Below are 26,742 nucleotides of genomic sequence, written 5' to 3'. Positions count from 1 at the left end.
TTCTGACAAAGTCACCAAAGTCTGGCTCTAAGAAGAGGAATTTGAAATATCACAATCAGATAACTCTTCCTAGGTATGTTGTTGTCAAAGAGAGAAAAAGAGTGAGAAATGGAAGTCAAGATAGGGTCACTGGAGGGCTTCTTTTGTGGGTAAGATGGGAAAATAACCATCTGTGTGAATGCTGATAAGCATACACAGAAGCGTGAAACAGAACACTGTGAAGAGGCCTCTTCGCGTAGGTTAGAGGAAACACGGCAGGCAGCATAGACATGTATCGGCATTTTTCTCTCTTCTCCCTACTTCCTGAAACATCTTAAGAATGCTTATATTTTTTAAAAAACTGCAAACATTCTATATTAAAACTTTACCTTGCCAAACAAGAAGAATTAGGGGATGATTAACCATATTATAAAAGAACCTTTTAAATAGCAAGCCCCCTTCTCCGTGTACTTAAAGGCCTTTAATATTGAATTTGCAGTGTACATTTTAAGGGGCGAGTCTGTTGCGTAATGCTCTGTACATCTGTGTACAATTATATAGTACAGAATTAAAGAGACATGTGGCTACGCTGTTATGCCTACAGTTTAGTATTCTAAAGCATAATGTGGACATTCCCCTAAAGACTGAAACTTTAATAATTTGGGGGACCGTTGTGTTTCATTTTCTCCTGGCAGGATTACAGGGTGAGGGTTGCTGACACGTGACCATATTTTTCACTTGAGATGATGTTGCAGCTGTCTGAGAATATTTTCTTTGTTTTTTTCCTAAATGAATAAACTCAAATGTAATTTTTGGTCTCCTTCACCACCTCTGTGCCTTTATATATTCTGCACAAGTGCCCCAATGTTCCATTGTATTTTAACTATAAAATATAATAATGCATTAAAGGGAGGTGGTAACGTTTATCATAAAGTTATAGTTTTTCCACTTTGCTTTCCAAAACCATTTAAGTTAGCAGCACAAAGCATAGTTCCTTTATACTGCTTATGTTCCTAGAAAAAGCATATAAATATTCCATCCACAAAACTGGTTCATAAAGAGCAAGTTATAAGAAGGGATATTTTAGGTAACATCAGTACATATGTGTAAACCCCATATAATCCAGGCCATAAATCCACGGGATCCCAAACTCTTTGTGCTGAAAGTTCATACGAGCTTCTTAATGAGATCAGAAGACAGGCACCTGCTGGCAACTCCTCTCCTGTAATTATTATATTGGGTGAATTCCTGCTTTCCCTACAAGAAACGAAGCTGAATTAAATTATAACTCTATATGATACCAAGGAAAAAAATAAATATTAAAAATTTAGCCCCACCATCTGGATCTTTCCTGTCCAATATGGTAGCCATAAAATCCACAAGGGGCTACTGAGAATGTGAAAAGTGAGATATGCTTTAAGTGTAAAATAGACACCAGATTCCCAAGACTTGGTACAATATAATAACAAAGTGTAAAATATCTCATTAATAATTTTTTACATCAATTACATGCTGCAATAATATTTTGGATATGCTGGGTTAAATAATGCGCATCGTTGAAATTATTTCCATCTGTTTCTTTTTACTCTTTCTGAAGCTCTAAAAATTTAAAATTATATATGTGCCTTATATTACATACCTATAAGATAATGTTGCTCCAAATGTTTCTAGATATTTCATGATTTGACATCTGTAGGGAGAAAATTAGCCGGTTGTTCATTTGGTATAGATGGCTTTCATGTTTTTGTGATTAAGGCTACAGATTGTGAGCCACATTCTGACTCTACTGCTTCGTAGCAACTTATTTCACTTCTCTGAACCTTAATTTCTCAGTGGGAACATGGATATAAGAGAAACACCGACCTCTTAGAGTTTATTATGAAGTGCTCATGAGATGGTTCACATCATGAGTCTCGCAGAGATTCAGCTCTGGTGGTATTCAAGACCTGACAGGTCCTATTATATGACCCATGCAGCTTTACTTTACACTTTTAACTTTTTATTTTACTACCAGTCGGTAAGGTCTATATTCTTCAATTTAATCACAGACCCTGATATTCTCTGTTGCTTGCATACAGACTAAGCTGTCTTTGTGTGAAGGCATTTGAATTTCTGACAGTCTTGGAATTGCTGAGTACACTTAAACCCATAATAAAAATAACCCAGTTGCAAATGGGCAGCAGAGGTGAAAAAAACTTCTCTCCAAGGAAGATATGCAAATGGCCACAAGGACAGAAAATAATTCTGGACGCCATAAGCCGTCAGGGAAAAGCAAATAAATCCTTCAATGATGTAATTCTCTATTCCCATTAGTTTGGCTAAATATGTTTTAAATCAGGTAACAACTGTTGGTGTGAATGTGGGCATGTTAAAAGCCGAATCACTACTAGTAAGCATACAAAAATAATGAGGCCACTTTGGGAAACAATCTGATAGCTCCTCAAAGATTAAATATAGAGTTATAATATGACCTAGCAATTGTGTGTATATATATATATGTATATATATATATAACATATATATATATATTTTATATGTAATTGTTTATATAGATAGATATATATGGATATATATATATATATATCCAGTAGAAATTAGAACATATTCTCACAAAAAACATAAATCAATATTTATAGCAGTACCTTTCATAATAGCGGAAAAATAAAGAACTCAAACTTATAAAAATAAATAAACTCATAAACTTATAAAAATAAATAAAATGCAATATATACAAAAAAGAATATTAGTTGCCCATAAAAAGGAAGCACTTATACAAACATTATCCTACTTGAAAACATTATGTTATGTGCAAGAAGTTAGTCAAAAGAGATCACATATTATGTTATTCCAGTCATGAAATATACAGAACGAAGAAATCTCTACATATAGAGGTAGGTTAATGGGCATCGAGGGCTAGAGGGAAAGGGTTGAGAGACTATGGGACTTAGCTAAAGAGAGCATAGTTCCACGTGTGTTCATGCACGTGTGTGTGTGTGTGTGTGTGTGTGTGTGTGTGTGTGTGTGTATTACTGTGGATTAAGTGCTTCAGAATTCTACCTCTGAGCCACATCTTCAGCCCTTTTTGTTTTTTTTAACTTTAAAAAAATGTTTTTTCTTTATTTTCAAACAAGGTCTCACTAAGTTGCGGAGGGCCTCACTAAGTAGCTGAGGCTGGCTGCAAACCGCGATCCTCCAGTCTCAGCCTCCCCAGTGCTGGGATTACAAGCGTGCACCATCACGCCCGGCTAACTTTTTTCAAATTTTGAAACAGGGTCTTGCTAAGTTGCTGAGAGCATACTAAGATTCTTTTTTTTTTAATGCTTATGATTATTTTTATTTGCTGCTGAATGCAGGACAAGAATATGAAATAGAGATGTCATTCAGTACACCCTCTGTGACGTGATGAAAAATCAGTTGTGACGGGACCACACTCCATCCCACTCTGTTTGATTGCAGTACGGAGAGCATACTAAGATTCTGAGGCTGTCCTAGAACTTGTGATCCTCCTGCTTCAGTCTCCCAAGTACTGGGATTAAAGGTGTGCACCAATATGCCAAACTAAATTGTAGACCTCCAATGGGCAAATTGCATATGTGTGAACTATATCTCAATGAAGGTACATTTATTTATGTATTTATTTATTTATTTATTTATTTATTTTATTTTTTGGTGGTACTGGGGATGGAACCCTTTTACCTCCAGGCAACACTCCCAGACTTATTTTATATTTTATTTAGAAACAGGGTCTCTTAAACCAGCGAGTCTGTCTTCGAACCTGCGCAATCCTCCTGTCTCCACCTCCCAAACGCGGGGATTACAAGCGTGCGCCACCACGCCTGGCTCAACAAAGGTATTTTAAAAAACATCATAATCTGACTCATCAAAAACATCGAAAATAATAAAATATTTCTATGTGGAAGAGCAACTTTATTTTGCCAGCAACAAATGTAACTAGCACTCGATTCTAGTTTGTACTTGTGCTGTCTGTTTCCTCTTCTCATTGTCCTTAGCATCTCAGGGTCTTAAGCCATAAAGCTTTGCATGATATTTTTGCCCAAGCTCCCTCCCTGAATGCTAGAGTTCAGAGGGTCAGGTTTCTTGGCAAGGTGCAGGTTCACATTAAATATATTTAATAAATCTAAGTTGGTTTCATGCATTTTCATCAGTAATGTGGTGTATAGAAGAGTGAATTTTTATACCCAGAAATGTCAAGCACAGAGTCCAAACACCAAAAGGCAAACCCTTTTTTACTCTTTAGTGCTGAGTGTTGGAATTATTGACTTAAATGAAAAATGCTTCTGGGGTGGTAAATGATAATCACAGCAGATACTGAGTGAAATTATTAATGATGGTTCTTGGAATAGGAACATAGGGACCACCACAGATGGACTTGCATGATATATTGGCTGTCTACAATGTGCCAAAGTTATATCTTTCTAGCTTTGTCTCATTTGACTAAGTTTGAATAACTAGGTGTTAAGAAAAATGCTGATCAACTTGTTAACCAAAAACATAGTTGGGCAGTACCCACTGGCCACTTTGAAGACCTCTCTGGTCTCTGTCTGCAGGGGTGACATTGCCGATCAAATACAGCACCAGCTTTTCTTCTCCAGTTCAGCACGGGTGGCAAGGTAGAGCAATGATCCAATGTGCCTCACGTGTCTGGCTGCTGCCCCCACCCGAGTCCAGTGCTGTCCAGGTCCAGTTCATTAGGAGGATTCTGCTTCACATGTTGGCCTGAGCTCATTTCCAAAGAGAAGTCAAGATCCTCCTCTCTTGGTACAGGAGGGAAAGAGAAGACGTTTCCATTCTCTTACAACAGCGTATGGGAAGAGACATTGTTCAATACACTCAGCTTCAAATTTCTGTGTGTATGATTTTGAAGGGAGAAAATGCTTCCTTCAAAGGTTGTTCCAAGCCGGGCATGGTGGGGCATGCTTGTAATCTCAGCATTCGGGAGGCTGACATTGGAGGATTACAGTTTGTGGACAGACTCAGCTACTGAGGTCCTCAGCAACTTAGTGAGATCCTGTTTCAAAATAAAGAATAAAAAATAGGGAAGGGGGTGTAACTTGGAGGTCGAATGCCCCTGGGTTCTATCCCCAGATCCACAAAAATAAAAAAGGTTGTTCCAGAATATCTTATCTCTGCTACAAAAGTGTTAAGGGTAGTTATGATGAAAGGTGATGTTCTTCCATCACTGATTGTAAAAGTTTAGCCTTTCCTTTTTATGTATGTATGTATGTATGTATGTATGTATGTATGTATGTATGTATATTTTGGTGGTACAGAACATCAAACCTAGAAAAATTCTACTTCTAAACTCTACCCCCAGCCGCCATCATCATCATCATCATCATCATCATCATCATCATCATCATTATTTTTTTTGTTTTTGAAACAGGGTCTGGCTAAGTTACCTCATGCTTCTGGCCTCAAACTTGTGATCCTCCTGTCTCAACTTCCCAAGTTCTGAGATTATAGACAGAAGACACCATACCTGGCTAACTGCTTAGTCTTTTCTGTGGAAATGTACAATTTTTCAATTTTTATTGACCCTGCCTTCCACACAACCTAGCACATAGGCAGAAACCCTGGTACCTTGTTTTTGTAGCTGTGTGATATTAAGCAAGTGATTGAACTTCTTTAAGTCTTGAGTTACTCCTTTGTGAAAGGGGAAATGTTTACTGTACCAACTTCTGTGAGACCTTATGATGATTAGGTGGGTTAATTCATAGAAAGTAATATTTATGAGTTCATTTACAAAAATCCTGCCCTCATACTTCAAATAGAAATGAAAAAATCTAGGTACAATTATGAAATCAAAACAAAATCTTATGAATCGATACACTTTAGCTGCAACTCATTTAACTTCCCCCACAAGATAGATCGTCAAGTGCCTAAGAGATAAGTAATTAAAATATATAAAAATAAAAAATTGTGCCAGACAAAAACTTGCACGAGTAAGGCCAAGAAAAAAAAATCAACAGGGGAGCCGGGCGTGGTGGCGCACGCTTGTAATCCCCGCGCTTGGGAGGCAGAGACAGGAGGATTGCGCAGGTTCGAAGCCAGCCGCGCGTGCTGGCTTAGGAGACCCTGTTTCCAAATAAAAATGTAAAAATAGGTCTGGGAGTGTGGCCCGGAGGTAGAAGGGCTTCCAGGAACCCCAGTACCACCAAAAAAAAAAAAAAAATCAACAGGGGAAATGTTTATAGTTCATACTTCTCTAAAACATGAGGAGTTTAAATAAATAAATAAGAAATATGATAACGACTCAATAGAAAAATAGAACAATTCATTAACAGAATGTTCAACAAAAAAAGAAATGCAAATGGTTCTGAAGAATATAAAACTATACCAAGTATGGTAGCATATGCCTGTAATCCCAGTACTTTGAAGGCTGAGACAGGAGAATCACAGGTTCAAGGCCAGCCTCAGCAACTTGAGATGCCCAGCAATGTAGGGAGACCTTATTTCAAAATAAAAGAATAAAGTCCAGCATGGCGGTACACACTTGCAATCCCAGTACTTTGGAGGCTGGGACAGGAGGATCTGGTCCGCAGCCAGCTGAAGCTACATAGTAAGTCCCTCTGCAATTTCATGAGATCCTGTTTCAAAATAAAGAATAAAAAATAGGGCTGCGGGTACAGCTTGGAGGTGGAATGCCCCTGGATTCAGTTCTCAGTGCCACAAAATGAGTGAATGAATGAATGAATGAATGATAAATAATAAATAATAAGTATAAAACAGAACTGAGATTGAAGCTCAGAGGTAGAATGGCTCTGGGTTCAATCAGCTCAAATACCTTCTCAGTCACAAATGAGAGTGCAAACTACACAGACACCACTTTTCATTTGTCCTGGGGGTTGGGAGTTTGTAGGAAATACATTTTCCTCCACTGCTGATGAGAATGTAGCTTGATAGAATCTCTATAGAGGGAAACCAAACAATACCTCCCCAAAATTATAAATACACATGCCTTGTGACCAACCAGTTCTATTTTGAGGCGAGACACTATGTGTGGTGGAGAAGCCAGAGAAATGCTCCCTAGGGAGGGAAGCACTTGCACAGGTCCCTCCTGAGTGGAGGGGAGGAAGCGTTCCAGGCAGCAGGAACAGAAAGTGCAGGGGTTGAGGTGGAAGAGACTCAGCCTTGTGGAGTCCAGTCCCAGGGCCAATGCATAGAGTTGGGTACCAGGGGCCACACAGAGGCACAGCGGAAGAGGAAAGCTGGGCAGTTCTACTTCAAAGGACTTGGGATTCCAGGACTCCAAATATGAAGAGAACTCACTGTGAGTTTTGAACAGGGAACTGGTTTCTATTTCTGAATATCATTCTGGCTGAAGACTACGTACAGGGAAAGTGGAAAGAGGAGGTCAGTTAGGAGGCTAGCCCCTATTCAGGTCCTATTCAGGCCCAGTATTCAGAAATGGTCATATTCTAAACTAGTGGGGATAGAAGTTGGGAAGAAGTCCTGGTTAGAGATGTAAATTGCGGACCATAAATCGATCATGCGGCCTCTAGTTCCATAAAGGCAGTATGTTCCTTGGAAATTGGAGATAATAGGTCATGGTGCAACCAATCATAAGACCCTGAAGTGGAGAAAGTAGTGGTGTGCAAATATCTTGGTTCCTGAAGATTTTGTCAATGAATAATTCAGATCACCAGAGCCAAGAGCATAGCCTCTAGACTAAGATAGATCAAGGTCAAATCCCTTCCACGTAGCTACACACTAGGAGCTATGAGGCTTTGCTCTTCAAAATCCCAATGATGGCTCCAGCCTTCGCTGGCATATATATAACAGGCGACGAGCGTGTATGGCAGTTCTTGTGCCAGGCTTGGGTGTAAAGAGCGGTGATCAAAATGGTATGATCCCTGCTGCATGGAGCTTGCAATTTAGTAAACTGAAATAAAAATAATCGTGCTTTTCCCCTGAGTTTGGTGAGAATGAGATGAAATATGCTCACCATCCTGTCACTTAGCAAATACCTTTTAAGTGCCAGTTTCTGTGTTGTACTTAGATATTATTATGGATAAAACATACGCAAGATTTAGTCTATCTATTGTGCACTAGCAATAAAGGGAAGTACCTTGAATACAGACAGACGATGGAAATGGAAGCTGTAACCACGTTAACAGTAATAGAAATATCAATTTAAAAACAATGAAAATATATTTATTTTTCTTGTATCAGTACTTCCTTTCTAGAGAAAAGCAAACAGCCACCTTTATCCACTGGTAGGCAATACATACATTCACACATCTTTTTTGGAAAGAAGTGTGAATATTTATCTCTAAATACATAATATATATTTTTGTGATACTGGAAATGAACCCAGGGGTATTCTGCCTCTGAGGTACACCCTCAGACATATTTTAATTGCTTATTTTGAAATAGAGTCTCATTAAGTTGCTGGGGCTGACCTTGAACCTGTGATCCTCCTGTCTCAGCCTCCCAAATACTGGGATTACAGGCATATGCCGCCATTCCAGACTTGAAATGTGTTTTGTTTTTATTAGAGTAATTATATTTCTAAGACTATAACCTTAAGATATAACTGATATTTATCCTGAGGATAATCGTGAGGTATCACATACTCATTTACCATAAGCTCTATGTAGAGCAAGATAATGTCTGTTCTCTTTATAGTTGTAAACCAATACCTAGCATAGCAACAAGCACAGAAAAGGCACTGAATAACATTTATTTAATGCATTAATGGGCACACATATAAATATACAAGGATGCTCACTTTTATGATTGTTTTTTTTTGTTTTGAGGGATTTAATTTTTTTGTTGTTGTTGTTTTGGTTTTTGATACTGGAGATTGAACCTAGGGCCATTCTACCTCTGAGCTACACTACCAGCCATTTTTATTTTGAAACAGGCTCTAAGTTGCTGAGGAAGGGTCTAGCTAAGTTGCTGAGACTGGCTTTGAACCTGACACCCCCCTGTCTCAGCCTCCCAAGTACTGGAATTGCAGATGTATACATAGTGTGTTTTTCAATAATTGAGCAATAAAATTTCTCAGTGTTCAGCCGGGCGTGGTGGCGCACACTTGTAATCCCAGCATTCAGGAGGCTGAGACCAGAGGATCGCGGTTCCCAGACAGCCTCAGCTACTTAGTGAGGCCCTCTGCAACTCAGTGAGACCTGGTTTCAAAATAAAGAATAAAAAATAGGGCAGGGGGTGTAGCTCAGAGGTCGAATGCTCTTGGGTTCCATCCCCAAAGCCAAAAAAAAAAATTTTTTTTTCCTCAGTGTTCATCTGCAGAGGATTGTTAAAAGTTGTCCATTCCACTTAGGCTAAGATCTGTAAACTTTCATATCATCTGTAAAATCTCAGGCTTATGATAAAATCTCATCACCACCTTTCTCTTCTTCTCTTCTTTTTTACTCTCTTAATCTGTTCTCCTAGCTATTTTTTCACATATGAAGGAAAGCATTCAACCTTTCACTTTCTGTGACTGATTAATCTCATTTAACATAATAGTTAACAGTTCCATCCATTTCCCTGCAAATGACAAAATTTTGTTCTTTCTTATGGCTGAGTAGAATTCCATTGTGTGTGTGTATATATATAATTTTGTAATCCATTCATCAGTTGATGGAAAATCTTGGCTGGTTCCATAGTTTGTCAATTATGAGTTGTGCTGCTATAAACATAGATATACAAGAGTTATTATGGTAGTCTGGTTTCAATTCTTTTCAATGCATGCATTATCTCTCCTCAAAATCTTCAAACTTGCTGTTCCTTCTGCCTGGACACCCTTCCCCCCTATACACACATGCTCCTTTACTCCATGTATCAGCTCAAATATCAGCTGCAGCTATGTGAGCACCCCATCTGAAACAGCAATCCCATCCTTACCCTGTGTCTCAGACAACATTCTCACTGGGATAATCCAAAGCAACTGACCACACAACTTAGAAGATCAATTTATTTGCTCACAGTTCTTGGAGATTTCAGGGTTCAGTCCATATCAGGCCAGGTCTGCAAAGCTCAGGGCATAGCGATGGGAAGCAGAGAAAGAGTGTGTGCAAGCCAGGTGTGGTGGTGTACACTTGTAATCCCCGTGCTTGGGAGGCGGAGACAGGGGGATTGGGCAGGTTCGAAGCCAACCTTGCTGGTTTAAGAGACCCTGTTTCCAAATAAAAATATAAAATAGGTCTGGGAGTGTAGCCCGGAGGTAGAAGGATTTCCAGGAACCCCAGGACCACCAAACAACAACAACAAAAAGATACAAAATGATAGCTACATCACTCATTTAGCCCTTCTCCACTTCCCACCCCATTCCCTTTCTCCTGACTTTAAAAAAAAGAGTGTGTGCAAGCCTCCTCTTTCACAATACCAAGGCGGAAGCAGAGAGAGCAGAGGGAGAAGAGGATCATACACCATCTTCAAGGCTACACCCCCAGGGACCTCTCCTTAGCAACCAAGCTCCACTTCCAACATTGCCACCTCATTTCTGTGAGGGTTAGGGGAGCACTCTAAATTCAAACCAATATACTCTGTTGACGAATTTTTCTTTGCTCATAAAACAATACCATGTAGAAATCATGAAAAGTGTTGAAAAAGTGACATAAAGTTTAAAAAAAGCAAGCTTTTTTTCCTCGCCATAAAAATATATTTCTAAATGCTAGAGAAACATATCTCTGTAGTGAGAATGGCAACTTAATTTTACATGTAAACTCACCTGAGAGTTTACATTTGGAGGCCTTTTGAATTAAAAAAAACTGCTAGGACCTACTGATATGTGGGTAACTGGCCTGCAGAATCATTCACTTTTTCTTTCTTTCTTTCTTTCTTTCTTTCTTTCTTTCTTTCTTTCTTTCTTTCTTTCTTTCTTTTTTGAAGCTATATAGACACAGGAGGATAAGTTATAATCATAATCTTTCATTTTTTTATTCTGAAAGACATCTCTTTAGATACACAGAGAATTCCACATACAAATAACTACTATATCTTCAAATAAAAATAATGCATATTAACTAAAAAGGGTAGAAGAATAAAAAATGAGAAAATAAATACTTGGGGAACAGTGTATATGCATGCCACCTGTGAGTTTGTTTTCTAGACAAGCACCAGCAAGACCTCAAGCCAATTTGGCTTCATTTACACTATATACTATTTCATCAATTAAGTCGAGAGAAGTTATTTGAAATATGAGTCCTTAGTAATCCTTTTCTTCATAAATATTAATGTGCTAGCACTGTGAAAATAATCATGGCTTAAACTAGATACAAGTGGTTTTCAAGCTGGAGTTCATACAACACCCAGAAGTCCCCTTACAGGTCAAATGTCCAGTGGTCAAAGAGCATCCTTCCAGGATTTGAGGCATAATTGCTACATTAATGTCCCCAGTACCAATGGAAAACAATTTTTATACCAGAGCTTCAGTACTTGTTCTTTTAGAGGACAATAAATATGATGTTCATAGTCCTGAATCCACAAGCCATCCTATAGTAACTAATATTAAATAACCTTTGAAGTGACTAACCACATGATTTAACTTTTTTTTTCCCCCTGGGAGCACTAGTCAAATTCTATCACTTGAAGTCCTTTAAAAAGATCTCCAAAAGGACCCTGAGTCAGCAGCTCATTCCCCATCCTAGGCGAGTCCCAGGTGAAGTCAGAGAAGGTAAGGCTTGCATGCCAGGAGCCCTTCCCTCCCCTGAATACAGACTATTTTAAGTTTATGGAGAGAACAACAGCCTTCCGCCTGGGGAGCATGAGAAAGTATTGCAACACTTGGAAGACCAAAGCAGAGGGCCCTTGGCCTCCACGCACTGGTTAAGGAACAGGACAAAGATTAGGGTTAGGAACTGGGGCGGTTTCCTTAATAATATCTATTACTTTCATTATGATAATAAGACACGAGACATTCCAGGAAGTAAGTTGGGAGGGATAGAAAAGGAGAAGAATCTCGGCCTCCCCCGCCCACCCCACCTCTTCTGAAAGGAAGCAGCCCCGGCTCCTGGCAGAACTGCAGCCCCGAGGATACAGCAGTTGTCTTCAAATCTGTGACCATAAAAAATCATTATCTCTGTGAAATACAGCAATTTGGGAGATAATCAAACGGTGACCAGGGGGCAGAGCTGCCAATCTGAAGGATTACGCTCCCGCGCGCCCGCCTGCGCCTGACCTTCCTGGGAGCCAGCTGTCGGCGCGAAGCCGCCCCATCCACTCCGGGCACATTCATTAGGCTGCCTTCAGAGCAGGAGCCATTTGCATAACACCCCGGCTTTCTTAATTAGTACTTCATTTCTCCCTTGACTTATTTTGTGACTAAGTTCACTGTCCCCCTCCTTGATTCTCTCTTCCCCTGCTGAAATATGGGAAGGGTTAGAGAAGGTGGGCTGGGAGGGGAAGGAGGGGAAAGGAATAGGGTTTGCAAATTAAGGCCCTGGTAATTAGTCTATTAATATTTTCAAGTTCCTACAAGGTTTCTTCCTGAGACTATTTTGGGAGAGATTTATCCTCCTACCTCCTAATTCCACTATGTATCCAGGCAAGCACATTTGCCACCTTCTCCCTCCCCTTCTTCATAATACATCCTACCTGGGCTGGGTGGGTCTTTGGTTTTTAGATTTTCAAAGTTAACAATAATTTCGTAAAAGAAGGATCAACGTCTACTAATCAGTTGAGCCGGTCTCAATTTCTAATGCAAGGTTGGATAAATCTTTGCCTGGGAATCCTGTACATCTCTGATTTCTTATTCTTTTGCTGGATTATTCTATATGAATGGCATAAGAATGAGAGCAAATATATTCAACATGTGATTATTATAGTTATCCAGGATGAATAATTCAGATGCAAATAAAACTGAACTTCTCTTTTCCTAAAGCAGAGAATCGTTTACTGATTTAGAATTGGAATGTCCTCAACTTTTCCCACTTGGTAGGTAGAGCCTGAAAGAAGAGGGAATCTTGATTTCTGTTCATGACTATAGAACAGATTCTGTGATGTGGGCCCAGGAGACACTTGATAACATCCTTGAGGTAAATAGAAAGTGACCATTATTAAAAACCACAGTCTGTCATACTTAATTTAGTCTTGAGATGTATGAATTACATCAATAAAAATCAATAATTATTTCTAAAAAGTCTCTATTTCAGCATTGACTGTTCCTTTCAACATTTTAACTCTATATAGCACTCATCTATTTGCAAGAATTGCTTTTCACCTGAGTAGCTAATAAACTCATCTTTATCTAAAGCGTAATGTTGAACAGATTAGAAACAGAAGGTAATTGCCTAATAGAAACCCTCAGGTAGCTTGCAGTCTAGCTGAGGAGGAAGGACCATGTGAAAACAGCTTGATAATCATTCCCTAGCAATATGGAGATTAACATCCTGAGTAAAGGTGACTTCTAGTCTCACTGGAGACGCAAGTTTCTCGATTGGTCAGTCTTAAAACCTGAGGCCCCAGGTCAGCAAGTGGAATATATTTACACCACATCCTATCTCTGTACAGGTATGTAGCAAAGTATTTGCTTTCTGCCTCTATTTCTCCATCCTCAAAAACACAAAAGCAGGTCAACGCAAACCCCCATCAGTGGTTGTTACAGGATTAACCCGATGCTTTTTGATACTAATAAAGATATCAGTTTGTGAATATTACATGATATAAATTGCTCAGAACGTTATTCTGTGAGCAACAAAGGCCGAAATTAAAGAGTGGAAGAGCAAATCTTAAATGCAAGAGACTTTACTAGGTAAGAAGAAAGAAGTTGGTAAGGCAGACTTTTTAATTCTTTTGACCATTTAAATTACATATGTGTGCATTTATTTGCATGTGTGAGACAATAACCAACTACATTTCTACAGCATATATGCACATATGTTACTTTAATTGACGGTCCCTTTGAAATGTTTAATCGCTTTAGAAATTTGACTTGATTTTCTTCCCTCACTGGGCTTGGTAGCTAAACCAAATACAAAGTTTGTTGATTGGATGCCATCAGCAGCCTGAGAGTTTGGGGATGAGGGAGAGGTGGTAGATTTTTAAGCCCTGGTAACCCCAAATCATTTTAATGTATTTGCTATAGCTTTTTAAACACACACACAAATAAATATCATTTTAAAAATTTGAGCATTGGTTCAAGAGAGGAATCATTTTGACCCCAGACAATTACTAAAGAAAACAATCTTTAAAAAGGCACTTAGACCTTTTAAAAAATGTTAAAACACATTTTCTCTCTGGTGAACTTTAATGTAAAATTTATAAGTTTTAATTACGTGAACAATGTCTATTTGTCTTCATATGTCAGCGTGTGCTTAAATAAGCATTTGGAACAAACACATTTGTATATCCTACAGTATGCAAATAGTTATTCTTTTATGGCTAGCAAATTACTTTTAATATGTAATCATGCACATGTGCATAATTTATAATATACCTCTCATATTTCAAAATGCATTTTCTTTTATTGTTTTTTATTCATTCTTTATTTTCAACTGATAGCTAATCTTTTTTTCCCAGCAGGGACTTTTTCCTCTCTCTCTCTCTCTCAAAAAAAAAAAAAAAGTGAATGCAGTTATTTAATCCCTACAACGAAAGCAATATGCAAATTCTGAGGAGTTAAAAACACACAAGGCAAAAGATAGAGCAAGAAGTCCTGTTGGCAAGTGAGATATATTACTCATGAGCAATAAGAGGGGTAAAATAGTATGGGAAGCGATCATTTGAAATGTTAAGCTTTGAAATATTTGCTCATAATGTTATTTTAACATAGTTGGTTGCACTGAATGGATGTGGGTCTCTGTCCCAAGTGATACTTCTGTGAACATCAAGTGTCTGCAGGTGTTTGCCTCCAGCTAGGTCACTGAAAGACAATGCAAATGAGAACAGTTTCCCCAGTAGCAGCAACCATAGAAATTAACAAGCAGAAACCAGGTAGACGTTGGCATCATTCTCTATTGCAAGATAAGTTTCAGGGCATTTTAGAATTTGCCCTCCATTAACTCCTGGATTACCCTGTCCCTCAGATGTGTGCCACCAGGTCATAAGTGTAGAAACTAAATATAAGAAATTCTCAATTATTCACTTACAGAATATGCAACTTATATTTTATTCGGAGCTTATTTAATATCCCACACTACCATCATCCACCTGCTTGCCTTTGCAACTCTGCTCCCCCAGGTCAGCTGGCCCACACTTTGGGAAATAATTTTAATACCTGCTTAGAGTAGGCAAATTCCTGCCTCTCCCACAAACCCCATGTAATACATATCTGGTTAAAAATTATCTTTTTTTAGCAAAGCTTTGATTATTAGTACACATGCTAGTTCATTCTGAACACGCTGTAAGTATAGATAGAAGAAGAAAACAGAAGAAAGAAAATAATTTTAAAAATTGCAAGCTTTTTTTAAATTAGTGCAACTCATTTAATTTTCTTCATGATTCCCTGCACAATGCACCAATGTTTCTATTTTGAAGATTAGAAGTTGGATTATGTCCATAGATAAATTTCTTGAGGATCATAGCAAGAAAATGAGTGAGCCAGTAATTGATTTTGTCTTTCTGACTCAAATACACTTGATTTTTTTTTTTCGAAAAGATATTGCACTGGCCCAATGTAGTGGTACACTCCTGTAATCCCAGTACTTGGAAGGCTAAGACAGGAGGATCACAGGTTCAGGGACAACCTCAGCAATATAGCAAGACCCTCAGCACCTTAGTGAGACCTTGTTTCTAAGTAAAAGATAAAATAAAGCTAAAGATGTGGCTCTGAGATAAATGTTTCTGGGTTCATTCCCAGTATAAATAAATAAATAAATAAATAAATAAATAAATAAATGGCTTAGGATGTAGCTCAGAGTTAGAATGCCCCTGAGTTAAATTCCCAGCACCCCCCACCCCCAAACAGAGAGAGATGTTGAATTGGTCTTGTATATATGCAAGGTTTATAAATAGTTTATGCCTCTGAAAAGTTTGAGTAATTGCCAAATGAAAGATCTGCACACAAAAAAAGAAGCCATGATTGCACAACTGGACGATTTTAGTAAAACAGGTTACACGTATATAATCCAACATATGTAATAAAGCTATTAGAATTAATTTGATATGCCGTATTCATCTATAGGATGCCCTCTGGTCACATCTTGACAAGCAGAAAGAATAAAGAGCTCTCCTGAGCAGGCTTTTGCTAGCACCCCTCACCACATATGTCATTGTTGGTGTTAAGATAGGACCGTGCGTTCTGCAACACTGAAACAAGGAAATGTCCTGCCCCGGCACTGCAGAGCAACCAGATGTCCACAATGGAAGGCCCGGGAAAGACAATTAAATACAGTACTTTCCCTCCAGGGCAGTATTGATCAAAGGAGTAACACATATACGTGTTTCATCATTCAAATGCTAATGAATCTATAAACCTCATTATTTCTTATCTGTCTTTGAGTTTCCACAGCGGTTTTCAGTGACATACCATATTTATGCCAGTAATGTTTGCACTTTTTATACGCATTTTTCTAGTCCAATAACAGACAGGAAACCCCTGCTAAGTAAAAAAAAAAAAAAATGTGCATATAATCCCAGAACATTTGGTATTTGTAGGTTGAGAATGCGTACAAACTTTTTCAAGCTCTGCCTGAAGTGTACATTGTATAAAACAAGGATTACTACTGAGTAGAACAATAAAAACATTTGCTAAGTGAGATACCAGAAAATATTATCCCTGTAAATTTTTAAATCCTTAGAAGACAGATATGATATTCTGCATTATTATGTTTTTACATATATTTTTCAAAGTTCAACAATAAGAGGGCTTTGCAGAAACAACTAACTGAGATATTGATGTCCTGACAGAACGCTTATTTCCTACAAAGACTTTCATTTTTTGGTGTTTTTTTTTTTTTTTTATGGTACCGGGGATGCAACTCAGGGGCATTGTACCTCTGAGCTACACTGTTTTACCCCCAGCCCTGTTTTTTAGATTATTTTTGAAACAGGGTCTCACTGAGTTGAGAAGAGCCTCACTAAGCAGCTGAGGCTGTCCTTGAACCACGATCCTCGGGTCTCTGCCTCCCTAACGCTGGTATTACAAGCATACGCCACCACGCCCGGCTGGAGACTATTTCTTAATAACACATGTGGTGTAATTGTTGCCATCAGTGTGATTGTCTTCTTTGTTTTCAGAGAGGCTGAGACATATAGTGGAAAGTGTAAGATATTTGGAATCATAAAAGTCTTGTTAAAAAAATCTCTCCTGCTACTTACTTGCAAGATTATCATGACCAAGTTAATCAACTCCCTTTATTCTTAGTTTTTTCACCTATAAAGCAGAGATAGTGTTTATTATTGCTACCTGTGTGATCTGATGTAACTGACTCAATGTTTCTAAGATGGGAGTTCCTTCTATGTAAAATGAAATTAATAGCTACTTTATAAGGTTATATCATGGAACTATGAGCCTAGTGTAGTATGTATCACCCAGCATGCGTGATTAAGTTGGTGGTCAGTATTTATGTCTGAGATACATACTCATGACCCAATATTTGGAAAATAATTTCAACAATGTGTTTTGGGCGGACTGTTTTCTAGCCTTTTTTCTATGTATATACATTTTATGGAGTTGAGATTCTACTGTCCACAGTTTCGCTGTTGCTATGGTAACTTATTAGTCCATACGCATTTCCCTATGCCATTATAAAACATTTATAATGATTGTGATGGTTGATTTTATGTGTAAACAGAACTGAACTAAGGAATTCCCAGATAGCTGCTACAATAGGATTTCCAGGTGTATCTGTGGAGATATTTGGCCACGTGGGTTCTAGAGCTTGCAAATTCCATGACTGAGTCCAGTCACCACCACACTCCCATCAGCCCTGATATTAACCACTCTCAGGCCTTTGACCTCAGCCCGAATTACAATACCTCTTCCCTGGTCTCCTGCTTCCAGAAAGCAGATGACAGAGCTTCTCGTCCTCCATAATCACAGGAGCCAATTCACATAATAAATCTCCTCTTAAATACCTACCTGCCTGCCTACCCCTTGTTTTATTTCTCTGGAGAATTCTGACCAATATACTCATGATTTCAATCACAGCATAATATCAAACTGAGGGCGTCGTAGAATGTGTCTAGTTATATTACGATTTTGCTATTACATGTAGACTACCAGCCACATTTCTGAATATTTTTGTTTATCTCTATTTTCCGATGGCTTATCTATAGCCCTGTGTCAAAAGAGCCACTGAGCTGGGAGAGATTTGAGGGAAAACACAAAGAAGGGTTAGTTTCCCTAGAAGCAACAAATAAAGGCAACAGAGAACACACTCTTGTTACAATGGATAGTTAAAAAGGGGATGGAAGCCCTAGAATGGCGCCGCATCGAGACAGCCTTTGCAGAGGCTAGATTGCTTCACAAATATGCCAGTACTGACTACAGAATTTCTGACGTCTCATGAAACTTCCATCTATCAAGTAAAAATTTCTTGGGGGCAGATCTGTAGGCTATCGCAGCAGGAGCTCAAATGTTACAACTTTGTACGTCTGCAAGGAGGTCCAGAAAATGAGCTATTTATAACATTAAGAGTTAAACATGGATCTGGGATCCCTCAGTGGTACTGGGAAGACCTTTATTAATGCCCTCAGTTTCTAACTCTTTAATTATACCTAAAACTGTTAACAAGCTTTTCTGGCAGAAGTATCCCAAAGGGTAATTTTTTGGACACTGATACACATGAAACATATTATAGTATATATATATATATATATATATATATATATATATATATATATATAAAACATGTTACATGTAAATAAAAATTGTATGTATTAAAATAAAAATTATAACATACATTTATATATAAATGAATTTTATACATACCTATATTTATCTATAAAATATATTTTAATAAATATAAATATTTAAATACAAATATTTAATAAATACATATATCAATATAATATATAAATTCATTTATATAAATAAAATAAAAAAGACATTGGAATCATGTGCAGACAAATAATTTGGATAAGTACAGTCTCCATACCTCTGTTCCCTTTAATAAAAGGGTCATCTTATTTATAACCACAAATTGAACTAAATAGGCCAAGAAAACATAATGAAAATAGAGACCATGCAGCTTGCATCACAAGTTTTAAAACTTATTTTAACCAACTGATAAATGGAGATTCATTTAGCAGAGTCTATTACTGGATTCATTTAAATTGAATGTATTCATTCAGACTTGGTAAACAGGGTGTGGGTGTAGACCATATGCAAGGTTAGGCAATACACTGTTTTCTTGGGTGCTGTGGAAAGGAGTTTGGTAAATCCACACATACCATCTAATTGACAAATTTTCTTTTCATTTTTTTAACATCACCTGTATTTTAAGAAAAATTAAACCCCTCCCCTTCTCATTCCTTCTGACTTGATCCACAGAAAATACGTTAGAGAATGTCTAGTGTGAGGCCAGTTTTGCGTTTGGCCATTATAAGAAATCAGGTAAATTTTCCTTCTCCAACCATTTCTTCTCATACATCCATTTGTTGTAGACACGGAGGTTTTATAAAAAAAAAATTGTTATGGAGCCTGGGTTTGGACCCAAGTTTTTATGCTTATATTGGGTAGTAATGGTTGTAGCAGTACACGTCTATTATTGGAAGTCTGCTGGGCTTTGGGCTTGATACTGGATACCTGAAGAGGGGTGGAGAGAGATGCCTTGAACTCAGTCAAGACCAAGTGCTAGCTGAGCTTCCTCTCCCAGGAGAAAAGCAATACAATATGTCACAGAATACCCAAAGGAAAGAACAAAATAAACAAAGAAAGAAAAATATTTTATTTATATTCATATATACAGAGACAGCTATAGCTTTAAAAATATAGTTATAAAATTAATAGCATATGCATTGCAGTAGGAAGACAAAATATGACCCAGAGAAGCTGAGTGTGGTCACATACACATGTAATCCTAGTACTTGGGAGGCTGAGGCTGGAAGAACACCCTCAACAGCTTAGACTCTGTTTCAGCATAAAAAGGGCTTGGGGTGTAGCTCAAGAGGTAACCCTGGGTTAAACTTGAAAGAAAGGAAGAAAGGAAGAAAGGAAGAAAGGAAGAAAGGAAGGAAGAAAGAAAGAAAGAGGAAGGAAGTATGAAAGAAAGGAAGGAAGGAAGAAAGAAGAAAATAAAATACCCATGTGAAAAAATAATTTTCTAGGAGAGCAACTTCTGTCCCCCATGATGTTGGAGTGATTTCCATCCTTCATGATGTCAGAACGATTTTCAGCCACTAAGATGCGGAGCAAGGTCCAACCTCCATGATATGGGAGCGACTTTGATCCACCGTGATGTGGGAGCGACTTCTGGCCTCTGTGATGTGGAAGTGACTTCTGTTCTCCATGATGTGGGAGTGACTTCTGTTCTCCATAATAAGAGAGTAGCTTCTGCCCTCCCTGATGTGAAAATGACTTCTGCCTTCGATAATGTGGAGTAGACTTACATCTCCATAATGTGGGAGCGACTTCCAGACACCAGAATGTGAGAGTGACTTATGATGTGGATGGAGCTTGTGGACTCCATGATACTGAAGCAATGCCCCTCCATGCTCCCTGCCCCTACTGTGTCTAATGCATCACAACCAAAGTTTACAAGTACAGTCAGTCTTTTACACCCATGGACTCTGCAGCTGTGGGTCCAGACAACCCTAGGTTGAAATATTTGCAAAATAATTTCATCTAAGGCTGGACATGGTGGTGCACGCCTGTAGTTCCAGTGTTTGGAGGGCTAAGACAGGAGTGTCACAGGCTGGAGGCCAGCCTCAGCAACTTAGGCACTATTTTAAAATAAAAATATATATCTGGGGTGTAGCTAAGAGGTGGAGAACTCCTGGATTAAATCCCCAGTGTCACACATACAAAAGAAATGCACCTACAATAAATGCATACAGATTTTTCATTTGCCAATACCTCCTAAACAATATAGTATAATAACTGGTTGCCTAACATTACATTGTCTTAGGTATTATATGTAATTTACAGATATATAAAATTACACCAGAGGATTGCATAAATTATATGCAAATATGGTGCTATTTCCTATAAGAGACACACGTATCCACAGATTCCGGTACCTGTTGGGGGTACTGAAATGCTACACAGATACTGAGGGCATCTTTAAGCAAGTTTTGCAAGCTTTTTGAATTTTGGAAATATCCTTAGCTATAAATTACATTAATAATAATAGTAAATAACTTTTTTTTTCTTTCTTTTTCTTTCTGGAGTATTAAAAAGAGAGGAAAGAAGGAAAGACTGCATGTGAAAATATTTTCTTCTAAGATGGGAACTTATTAGGTGACATGTATTGGTGACATATATTAAATTTAGTGGACAACTTCAAGGCGAACACGGCTTTGGAATATCTGTAATTAAGCTCAGATGGAGCCTCGGATGAGGGCAAGGCCTTTGCTTCCTTACTCCTTCATTGGGGCCTCTCTATTCATATCCTATCAGAGTTATATTCTAGCACATCATAAAGAACAAGATTAAAGCATTTCAAACTTACTGGCTTTTGTAAAATGAAGTTATTTTTTCCAGTAGTTTGAAATTAATATTCATCTAAAAAAAAAAAAGGTACTGATTATCGAGATAGACCAGAACAGAAACAGCAAAGATTAAACAACCACGGGGGCACCCACCGATGATTCCTGAATACAGATGAGCATCGTGTAGGATAGACTTTGTGTCCCAAGTCACTTTTATCCAAATTTATCAAGTGTCCATTTTAATAATGTTCACTGCTTTGCTTCCACCATTTACATTTAAATGCAAATCTTATTTTGTGATTCTACTAAAGATCTTTTGTGGAAGCAAGCAAAATTACTATCCAAATGCCATTACCTAGAAGTTTGAAATCCTGTGACTACAAACGGGTTAATTAATTACCTTATCTGTGGCATTACCCTGGCTACATTTTGCCTGGAAGGCATATAGATCCACTCGGCGGCTGAATATGGAATGTGGACGAGCTGTGTCCTTTTCATGCAGAAGAAAATTCATCCTCATCTCCCTTTTCCACCCCCACTGTAAGCATGGGAGGACTTTAGACTCTTTTTCACCTGCTTATTATGATTCTGGTAAACGAATAAAAAAGAAAAAGCCGCATTAAATACATGCCAACATATATCATACCATCATGAGAACCTGAGTACTGCTTAATAAATTTCAATTATTACCTATTTACTAAGCTTTTTTTGTACTCCAGGTGAAATTCTGTACACTGGGGGAATCTAAGAAAAATGGGCCATCCTGCTTGTTTATGAGGAACTCCCATCAGACTAAGTTCATAAAAGGTTAAGCACAAAGGATACGCTGAAAAATTATTCTAAGTTTTGATATGCTAAGAACTTATTGGCAAGGTATAAACTGTTTGCTTAGCTATTAATGAAGTCTAAATTAATTATACATTTGATTAGCTCATTTTTGTTTTTTTTCTCTTTTGACTGTCTTCCTATCCTAAATTCTTTCCTTCTCTAGTTCTTCCAGTTTTCCCATGCTTTTTCTCTATTTTACTTTTTTTAAAAAAAGAACTTGAGGCAGCTCAAAAATGCATATATTGCTACAAGAAAAAATGCAAAAGGCAAGATTTTTTTGTGTGTGCGTGGTACTGGGGATGGAACCCTTCTACCTCCGGGCTACGCTCCCAGACCTATTTTATATTTTTATTTGGAAGCAGGGTCTCTTAAGCCAGCCCGGCTGGCTTCGAACCTGCATGATCCTCCTGTCTCAGCCTCCCAAGTGAGGGGATGACAAGCGTGCGCCACCACGCCTAGCAAAAGGCAAGATTAACTTAGATGAGTAAACTGAAATGAGATCAAATGTCCACACCAAAGTGTGCTTCAGGAACTCCTGTATGGAATTGTTGAACGCGAATCACAAATGGGCTCTGAGTTCCCTAGAGGCCAGAGATATAGAAGACAAACTTCAGTTTCTAAAATATTTCTTTTCTTTGCAGTACTGGGGATAGAACCCAGAGGCATTCTACCTCTGAGCTATACATCCAGTCTTATTTTTCAGTTTTTATTTTGAAACAGGGTCTCACTGAGTTGCAGAGGGCCTCACTGAGTAGCTGAGGCTGTCCGTGAACCCAGATCCTCCTGTCTCAGCCTCCCAAATGCTGGGATTGCAAGCCTGCGCCACCACGCCCAACTCCAGTTTCCAAAATAATAATAGCATTTCCACAAATGCTAAAGCACAGCACAGTTTCTTCCAACATGAAGGTGCCCTCAACCCAGGGGTGCCCTGTGCAGCGATGCTTCCCACAGTGTCTGCCTGGCTCGGTGCTGTGTTTGAGTACACGGGTCCACAGATTTTGTTGGTGCTACATGACTACTAGGATTGCAAAGTTCTAAGATCTGAATCGTCACGCAATAATGTTCCCACTCTCTCTCTAAATATGAACACCTGCATATTAGTTTATTATTAATGCCGTTATAATAAGCATAGAGAAAAACTGCTTCTCTGTGTAGAGACATCTTTGAAAAGTACACTTGCGACTTAATGATGATATCAGTGATGGATATGGGGCTTTAAGGCTTCAAAATTTTGCATGTGGTGTGGTTCTAGGCATAGTACTCAAGGTCTTGCCTGTGTTAAGCACACAGGCTGTTACGGCGCTATACCCCCAGCCTAGAATTCTGGTATTTAATTTAAATATTCAAATGTTATTATTTTTGTAGTGTCGGAGATTGAGCCCAGGGGCATCCTACCTCTGAGCTATACTCTCAGCCTTATTTTATTTTCGAATTTGGAAACCGCATCTCAGTAAGTTGCAGAAGGCTTCACAAAATTGCTGAGGCGGGCCACAAACCTGCGATCCCCTTGTCTCCGCCTCCCAAATGCTGGGATTACAAGCATGTGCCACCACACCCAACACTGAAACTTAAAAAGTAAAAAAAAAAAAAAAAAAGTTCACACCTCTGTTGGAAAACATGGAATTCATCTTTAAAAAAAAAAAAAAAAAAAAAAAAAAAACCTCACTGGGTTTTGTTCATTCACAAATTTATTTTAACGTTAGACAAGTGCCCCAAATTCTTCATCCTAATGCGAACACATCCATCAGAATGATATTTTCTGGCTTCCAGAAGTGCTTTGTAGAATTACATGGCCACGGTGACAAAGTCAGTGTGGAATATAAATGCCAAGCTCTTCTTGTGTCCGGGAAGCCAGGGATCTTTTTAAACCTCAGTTTGTTTCTGGGAACTCAATATCTTAGAAGATGTTAAGTCCCATGTGCAAATTCATTAAAGTAACATATATGGGCTTAGTGGCCAGTTATACAGTTGTTAACATAGATTTGATCGAAATTGGTTATTTTCTAGTTTTGAGTCTTCCGAGACATTTCCCCCAAACAGGTTACGCTGTTTACTTTATCCCACTGATAAGATCTTTTCATAGCAGGGACTCAGCTATTCTGATGTGGTTATATAGCCACAGTACCAAAGCCTTGCACAAACACAAGTTACACCACTGACAAGTGTCAGCCAATTTGGTGCAAATCTTAACCAACGAGCTTAGCCCTTCATAGATTAGATAACTTGTCAAAGGAACAAATTTCTCCTTCTTCTTGTTTCAGAGAACTATCCTGACTCCATACGGAGAGTTAGAGAAAAAGGTGGCCAGTGAGATGTATGCTTTTGTGTCCAACCCAATAAATCACGGAGAACACATTTTCTGCGAGTGCAGGTCCTTTTCTGTGCTCTTGAGTTGAGTGTGACCTAGAGATGAATCACTTTATCACCTCTTAAGAAAACTTCTCAATCCTGCTATTTTCCTAATTTATAAAATGAGAAGACTGCATGGAGGAATTATGGCCTGTCATCCAGAAAGTACTCTGGACTCCTCCAGAGTCCCTAGGCAGCATTTATTGAGCACCTACTGTGTGCTTAGTACTGTGCTAATACAAGGTGTCAAGTTAACAAATCACCACCCTTCTGGCTGCCAAATAATTTTTTAAAACCTTCAGCCCCATTAATATTCCATGCCAGATGATGGGGAAAGGTCTAAATTCTATTGCTTTTGCTTTTACGGATAATTTATGAAAAAAATGAAATATTAACTAGGAATGTGGTCGAATGGCTTTCTATTTCGCTAGTAGATGACAAATGAAGGCGCGTAGGCACACATTTGAATAAGGAATTATCAATCAACCTCAAACTTGACCCACAGCTGTCATCCCTATAAATTAATGTTTACCATTTTTAAGTATGTGCAGGACATCTGGAAACACATGCAGGCTGTGGCTGGCAAGAAATTTCCAAGAAATAGTATATCAAAAGCTAATTATAGCAGCAGCCAGCCCAAGTGTCATTTTGTTATGGTGAATTATAGACGGGAGCGCTGTCACCACAAACTGTTATTCATAACTAAATCATAATGCTTTTAAGTTTTAATTAATCTGCTTAGCGTTAGTTGCAAGAGAGAAGCTTGCTTAACTGTGAAGCCACCGAGCCTCTCCTGGGTTGCCGGAGCTTCAGCACCGGAGGGAGCGAGACCACATTATCCAGCTGACACTGCCTCTATTACAGGAAGTTCTTTTAATATGTCAGAGTCTGAATATTTCCTTCTATTTCATTATCCAAAAACCAATTAATTTTCCATAAGAGCACCAAATTAATTACAAAATACTATGGAAATCAGAGCGGTCTCTTCTTCCCCACCGGTATGGAAATGCCAAGTCCCTCAGCAGCAAAGTCCTTCAGAGGTACCAGTTTTTCTCCTTAGTTACCATTTGATTTATGATGTTGGGAAGATCCCAAAAAGCTAAAGCTTTTATTTCAACTTCACATAACTTATTTCCTCTAGGTGCCTACCGGGGCCATACTGTTTCTATAGAGTCATCTTTACCTCGTGAAGATTAGCCAGAAAAGAGAATTATTTTTGCCATAAGGAAACCTCCTCTTAGGCACTGTGAGTTCTCATCTGCATACCTACGTGATCTGCTCCTTACAGAAGGAGCTATGTTTTAAACTGATTTCATACCTACACCTTCCCCTGACTGCCCTTGGTCTGAATATCTGCTCTGATTCTATACCAGGGATTTAATAAAGTCTTCTCAGTTGAGAAAAACTGAATTTCAATAAATGACAATTTGTAGGAATAGGATTTGGCACCCAAAATAAATTAAAAAAAGAAAAAGAAAGTAACAGAAACTCATAAGTTCTCTTCATCAAGTACCTACCCCCCAACACACAAAATGGACATGACTCATGGATATTTAATATTCTGTTAAAAAACAAGCACTTTCTTTCCAAGGAGTTGATTATGGCCTTACCTAAAAGAGAAACACAGAAAATGAGACCAAAACAATTTACACTGAATAATAATATTGATTATAAATGCTCTCTTCTTTGAAGTAAAGGCATGAATGATCTTCAGCTTTGATTTGAAATAGTGGAATCCTTGTTCAAATGAAATGGTAGGAAGACCCTCCCCTCTTCAAAAGAGCTGTTTGAATTAAAGTACAGAGACTAAGGGTCCTGGTCTTCCAGAGCTCCTGGAGGCTATTTTTCCCAGAGAGGAGTCATCTGTGTTCTGCCCAAAGGATTTTGGTCTCCACAGAACACAGAAAATGACTGGGACAGTCTTCCTGGGGATGAAACACACATCACCCTCGTTTCCATATCTGCAGACACAACACCATGCCTTGACCAGCAGGTATTGAGTGCACATCTGATTGGTTTAGCAGAGTTAATGTCATTCATGAATTTCTGTCTTGAATTTCTCCCTATCTACTCCTTCCTTCCTTCCTT

This window comes from Muscardinus avellanarius (assembly GCF_963383645.1).
Source record: "Muscardinus avellanarius genome assembly, chromosome: 8".
Taxonomy (NCBI): domain Eukaryota; kingdom Metazoa; phylum Chordata; class Mammalia; order Rodentia; family Gliridae; genus Muscardinus; species Muscardinus avellanarius.
The sequence above is the reverse complement of the archived record's forward strand: the minus strand, read 5'-3'. Positions refer to the sequence as shown.